Here is a 6,742-nt window from a genome sequence, read left to right as displayed (position 1 = left end):
CGGGGTGCGTGGGGACTGAGCGTTGTCTGAGAAGCAGGCCGTGTGCTGAGTACCCCCCTTGGAGCCTCTCTCAGGCCCTGAGTGCCTCTCACCAGAGGTGAGGACCCCTTTCATAGGTTCGTATGAGCCTCAGGAGCCCCAGGCATCTAGGAAACCAGCCACTGAGATAGGAGGGGAGATTAGACATTTATCCGGCCACATGGAGTGTTTGGCCCACCATGTGCAGGGGACAGATAACAACATGGCCAGGCCTCTCCTCTCCATACTCACCTCCATGTCAGTGACCTCCATGTCACAACACGGTGGGGCCTTGGGTGAGTCACTGAGCCTCCCACAGCCTCAGCTTTCCCGCTTGTCAAGAAGGGAAAACAACAGTGTCCTCTCTTTGAGGCCTTTTCACACCAGGTGAGTAATAACCAGCTCTGGGCCTCGCACCTGCTCACACTGTGTGTGTGTGTGTGTGTGTGTGTGTGTGTGTGTGTGTAGGGGGAGGGCCACACAATGAAGGTTAGTTCCTTTTCCCCGAAATTAACAGCAGTAGTTCTGATTTTCAGAAAAGAGGAAGTAGGTGGATTCCTGAGAACCTTTTGACCAGAGGGGCAGACCCACCCCCTTGGCAAACCTCTAGCTCTACTGATTCAGTAGGTGAGGTCAGGTGTCCCACAAAGGGAGGGGGTGACCAGACTCGAGCTGTAAAGCCAGCACCTCTCCCCTGAATTCTTGTCTACCTGGACCTGCCTCCACCTGTCCATTCCCTCCTGGAACATTTGGCACCCCTGCCCTGGAGAGGGTGGTGGGGTGGTGAGCTCCTGGGGGCCTGCCCAGGCAGGGGGCAGGAGCAGACACAGGGCAGTGAGCATCTGTGGTCCGGTCACACTCAGCAAGGACCCTGTGGCACCCAATGCTGCCGAGCAGTGCCCAGGCACCCCTGCCTGGCAGGCTGGGCTCCCCAGCTGGCCCTCAGTGCCTCTTGGCATCAAACCCTCTGTTTACGGCCTTCCCGTCCTCCGGAAGCCCTCTCTCGGCCTCACCTCCAGCTCTGCCCAGCCCCTGAAGGCGTTGTCCCCCCTCTGCCTCCATGGCTGCCTCCAACCTCCCACCTCCCCTTGACCTCAGAGATCTGACTCCCGCCAGTGCTCCGCCAGGGTCACTGGCAACCTCTCTGTTGTTACTTCCCTGCCACCCCAGATTCACCTCCTCAGTGTTGTTCCACTCACGCCTAGACCTCTCACCTCGCTGGCCGCTCCTCCTGCGGGCCCCTTCTTGCGTCTCCCTTCTCCCAATGCCACCTGCAAGTGGGCCCCCACCCCGAGATCTGTCCTCGGCCTTTTCCTCTTCCTCCCGAGGAGACAGACCTCTCCCACCCCTAGCTTGTACTCCCCCTGCATCTTCAGGGCTCCAGCCCCCTGGTGCCTCTCCTGAGCCCCAGACCCCATAATGCACATGCTTACATGACACCACTTCTGGCTGCCTCTCAGGATCTCCCCGAAACCTTCTCTCACTCTCTCTCTCTCTCTCTCTCTCATTGACCCAGATGCTGACGCCAAGCACACCTTTCACTTTCTCCCTCCAGATCTCATTCAGTCTCAAGGTATCAAGTGTCTTCTATGCTGTGGACACCCGAACACCCACACACACGCACCTGCCATCCCATGTCCAGACCTCTCTCTCCCCAGTGGCTCGCTCTGTGATCCACTTGATGTCTAATACCTCGGATGTCCCAGGTCCTGCTCCTCTGCCTAGAATGCCCTTCCCCTATGTGTCTGCAAGGCTCACTCCCTCACCACCTTTATGCCTTCTTTCAAACGTCACCTTCTTGGTGAGACTTGCCCTGGCCACCCCATTTAAAACTTCAAAAGAGGGGTGGGGGGCGCCAGGGTGGCTTACTCAGTTAAGCATCCGACCCTTGATTTTGGCTCAGGTCATGATCTTGTGGCTCGTGAGATAGAGCCCCATGTGGGGCTCTGCGCTGACATCACAGAGCCTGCTTGGGATTCTCTCTCTCTCTGCCTCTCCTCTCTCCTCAAAATAAATAAATAAACATTAAAAAGAAAAAAAAAAAAAACCTTCAGAAGCTTCCTTGACCAGGACTGCCTGTCACCACCCTTGCCTTTATTTTATGTTTTCCGCCCTTCTAACAGACTATGTAATTTACATATCATTATGTTTATTGTCTTTCTCCACCAGCTAGAATGAAAGTTCCTTAAGGGCATAGATTTGTCTGTTTTGGGGATTGAGGCCAGCCGGTTTCCCAGAACAATGCCTGGCACGAAGTACCTAGTACAGCCACTCCATGATTTTGCTACACGAGTATGTGAACAATGGGATCTTGGGCCCCTTCCATAGCGGCCACACCCCACTCGCCACCGGGGCTTGTTTCTACCTTCTTAAACACTTTCAAATCTACACCTGAGTCCTCATCCCCAAAGCCACTGCTTTCCCCCAGGCCCTATTGCTCCGATGTCTGGATTGTTACCACAGCCTTCTGACCTCTCCCTCGCCTCCAGCTGGCCCCCTCCAGGCCACTGCTCTGAGAGGACGCGGCATGGGCTCAGGAGCCAGGCTCTGGATTCTTTCTCTGTCTGTGCTGTTTACTGGCTGTGTGACTTTGGGCTGGTTCCCTAACCTCTCTGTGCTCTATTCCCTTATTTGTGAAATGGGGGTGATGATAATAGCACCCCCCCCTTGTGGGATGAGGAGTTGTTGAGAGGTTTAAATGATACAACGTGGGTAAAGCGTGTTATAAATGTGGGTCATTGCTTTGCAGTTGCCAGATCTTGTTACCAGACAGAGCAGATCAGAACTTACTGAAAACTATCCCTCGGCTCCTGGTGGTTTCCAGTTTCTTCTCTGAAAGAGAGGGACCCTCCCAAGCGGGCCTCCATCTTGCTTGCCTGGCATTGTCCCCTCGTTCCAATCATGCGAAATTCCCCGTGTCTCCGGAGCCGTCCGTCACGCTGTGTCCTGCCCCTGCCGGGACTTGAGCCACTTTCTCTGCCCTCCGCTGACTCGTACTTGCTTTTTCACTTGACAAAACCCCAGAGCTTTTTTGCACTGTCACACACAGAGAGCTTCCACATTCTTTCACAGCTTCATGGTAGTCCATCACGGGGACATGCCGTAGGCTCAGCCCGTCCCACGCTGATGGACAGACAAGGTGTTCCCAATCTGTTCCTGCCACAACAGTGCAGCCGTGAATGCTCTTGTGCGCACGTCGCATGTGTGTGGGTGTCTCTGTGGGACAGAATCCCAGGAGTGGGATTGCTGGGCCAAGGGTGACTAGCAAGGTATGATGGGCTGCCCTCCTACCGCCTCGCTGACCTGGCGTGTGCCCCAGCAGAGCCTGGATCTGCACACAGGGCGGGACTCTGAACTCACGCTCCCCTCTGTACCAAGCTGCCGTTCCTCGGAACTAGGGCCTGAGCCTGCAGTGGGACTGATGGTCCCCTCTGCTTTCTGCCTCTGTCACGATCGGCCTCCTGGAGCCTGCAGGGAGGGATACCGGGGGGCCCAGCTGGGAGCACTGGGGAGGCCAGCCCCCAGACTCTGGAAGAACACTTTAAGCCTTCATGCATACCAGGGGAGGGGGTACGGACTCCTGCCCAAGCCCGCCCCCCCCCCCCCCCCGGGTCTCTTCTCTCCTGGCTGTGCCTCTGACCTACCCATCAGCACACACAGTACCCTGCGTTGGCTCCCTCAGAGATAGGGCAGGAGTGGCAGCCGGTGAGCAGGCTGCAGGGCCTTCGAGGTTGTTCAGACCGAATGGCGGAGCTCCGAGACACTGGCATGAGCGCAGCCCCAGAGAGCCAGCCCAGGCCATGCCACAGCTCAGCTGGCTCGTGAGGGCGGCCTCCCGCTGGCCCTCACAGAGGCAGAGCCCGGTCAGTGCCTTCTGCCGTGGGCCGGGGGCTGTCCTTGCCAGCTTCGTGCAGGAGGCCTCCTTGCACGGATGTGAGGGGCTCAGGAGGGTCCCAGCTCCCCGCCTCTCGGCTGAGGCCTCTGGGTCCTTGCAGAGCCTCCCTGTTCACCGTCTGCCCTCCTGTCCCCACACATCCACTCCAGTCAGTCACATGGAAACACTTGAGTGCCCCCACATAGGTCGTTCTGCCTCCTACCTCTGTGCCTCTGACCCAGCAGGTGCCCCTGTCTCCTCCTTTGCCTAGCTAACGCCTGCTTCTCCACAAAGACAGAATCCAAGAACCACTTTGGTTTTAATGCCCCCCCCCCACCACCGCAACTCCGCGGTCCTCCGGCCCCCCTGGACTGTTCATCCCAAAGACACCGATGATGTCCTGATGTCTGTCCTCACAGCGCCACCAGCCTGGGCAGCTAAGCCAACCACACAACCCCGGGGGAGTTTTAGCCATGCGGAGCCCTTGGCCTTGCCAAAATCCCCCACCCGACTGTGCCACAACACAAGGGCAGCCCCAAGGAAAAGCCAGTCCCTCGTAGGCCCTATGCTAAAGATGTAGAACTTGCCCCTGAAGCCCCATAGGAATGCCGTGATGGGGAAGTGAGGCCTTCAGGAGGCCAGAGGAGGGGGAGGCACTTCAACGCCATCATCTTCTGGACTTCCCCATGTCCCCATAACTCGAGTTTCTTTACAAGCAGCCACAGGGACAGGCGTGGGGCCTGCCGGGGAACAAGATCAAAAGCTACCATCAGCCTGCGTGAGCTGAGTTCCGAGATGAGGAAATGAAGGGACATGGGGGGAGGGGAGGCTTGAGAGCCACGGGGCTCCCTCCCAGCTCCCCTCTGAGCACCCAGGTCAGGCTGGTCCCACCTGTCTACACCCCATCGGCACTACCACCACTGCCTTTACCAGAGCCCTGAGCCTGCTGGTGGGAGGACCAAGGGCTGCGTCTACCCTGTCCCCACACACTTCAACACCTGCTCTGGCCAGGGACTTACCCTGGGGCCCCGTGAGTCACTGAGAATATGCAAGTGAGAGGGTGAGCACATTTCAGCTTAGTCCTATAAAGTATGAGTTCATGGAGCAAACATTCCCCAAATCGTGCTTTTGAGGCCGGCCACTGGAGGCTCTAAGCTCCACTACGTGCCAGCCAGGCTTTGCCTGTAGCTCACCCCTACCCATGGAGGACCGATCCAGCCAGGCTCCAGCCTCCTCCCTCAGACTGTAGGACCTGGCAGGGACAGGAAAGCAGACCGAAGGAGGTGGCCATGGCTCATGGTGGGCCCATCCCCCCACCCCTAATCCCGGGGTCTCAGGGGGCAAGTCAGGCAGAACTGAAACTGGGCAGAGGACAAATGGGTCTAAGCAGGCCCCAGGGACCTCCACTGCTCACGCCTCACCCACATACACCTTGCCCAGGGCCCCTCCCCCCAGCCTGGGAAAATCTTTGAAGCTTGGCTTCCTACTACCTGGGCCTCCCTTTCAGCCTCCTGCCGCCTTCCCTTCCCTACCCCCAACCCCCTGCTACCCAGGCCTCACCCCATCCAAGCTAAAAGGACCACTAGCCTGCGGTCTAGGGGGCTGAAGGTCAGGGCTCTGGGTTTCCCTCGGCCGCTGCCTTCTAGGGTGACCTTTGGCAAATCATTCCCCACTGTGAGCCTCAGTTTCCTCATCTGGCTTGGGCTGCCGGCACATGACCTGGAGATGAGGACTCAACAACACAAAGGAACTGGCTGTACGGGTAGATGTGAGGCAAGGATGGGACTTCTCAGACAGCAGCCCTGAGGCACTGGGCACCGTGACCATCACCCTTTCCAGAGACGTGATGCTGAGAGGGGGCAAAGGCAGGGAGCGGCGCCCCTCTGAAGCCTTCCCTGCTTGTCCTGCACACGTAGGGCCCCGTTACCCTTCCTTCATTCCACTCGTCACCAGGGCCACTATTTTAGGTCTGTGTCCCTTTGCTCTGGCACAGCAGCCCGAGCCTCCATGCCCTTGCACCCCGGGCCCCAGGCACATTAAGTAGGTGCTCAACAAAATATGTAGTGAAAGAATAAAGGCACGGAAAATCACCAACAAATGTTGGTGAGGAGGTGAAGAATTGGAACCACACGTCACTGGTGGGAATATGAAATGATAGAACGTCCATGGAGAGCAGTGTGACAGCTCCCCAGAAGCTAAAGAGAAAATTACCATATAATTCCAAAATCCCACCCCAGGGAGATAGATACCCAAAAGGACTGAAAACGTAGGGCGCCTGGGTGGCTCAGTCAGTTAAGCATCCGACTTTGGCTCAAGTCACAGTCTCACAGTTCCATGGGTTCTAGCCCCATGGGCTCTGTGCTGTCATCGGGGGCCCGTTATGGATCCTCTGTCCCCGTCTCTGTCTCTGCCCTTCCCCGGCTCACCTGTGCACACGCTGCCTCAAAAGTAAATAAACATTAAAAAAAATTTTTAAACATATGTCCACAGGAAAATTTGTGCACCTATGTTCATACAGCACTGTTCACAATAGTCAGAAGGTGGAAACAAACCAGGTGTCCGTGAACTGATGAGTTGGGTAAAAAAAAAAAGTGGGGCACACGAGGGGGTATTATTCGGCCAGGAAAGGATGTGAAATACTGATAGATACTATAGCGTGGGTGAACCCCGAAAACATTAGCACGGGTGAAAGAAAACCAGACCCAAAGGCCACATCTTATATGACTCCATTTATGTAAAGTGTCTGCAACGGGTAAATCCCTAGAGACAGAAAGTAAATTAGTAGGGAAAGGGGCAAGGGGTGCGATGGCTAATGGACAGTCTCTTTTGGGGTGATGGAATGAATGTCCT

The 6,742-nt window shown here is 56.5% G+C and overlaps 1 long non-coding RNA gene across 1 annotated transcript; it reads left to right on the top strand.

Moving 5' to 3' along the window:
* The first annotated feature begins 232 nt into the window (after nucleotides 1–232).
* Nucleotides 233–3,060, top strand: LOC113602037 (uncharacterized). The gene is made up of 2 exons (XR_003423420.2): nucleotides 233–405; nucleotides 2,768–3,060. It is a non-coding gene; the product is annotated as an uncharacterized LOC113602037 (long non-coding RNA).
* Nucleotides 3,061–6,742: the final 3,682 nt, after the last annotated feature.

This window comes from Acinonyx jubatus, chromosome B3 (assembly GCF_027475565.1).
Source record: "Acinonyx jubatus isolate Ajub_Pintada_27869175 chromosome B3, VMU_Ajub_asm_v1.0, whole genome shotgun sequence".
In the NCBI taxonomy this organism is placed as follows: Eukaryota; Metazoa; Chordata; class Mammalia; order Carnivora; family Felidae; genus Acinonyx; species Acinonyx jubatus.
Note: the sequence above shows the minus strand (reverse complement) of the source record. Positions and strands in the feature narration are given on the sequence as shown.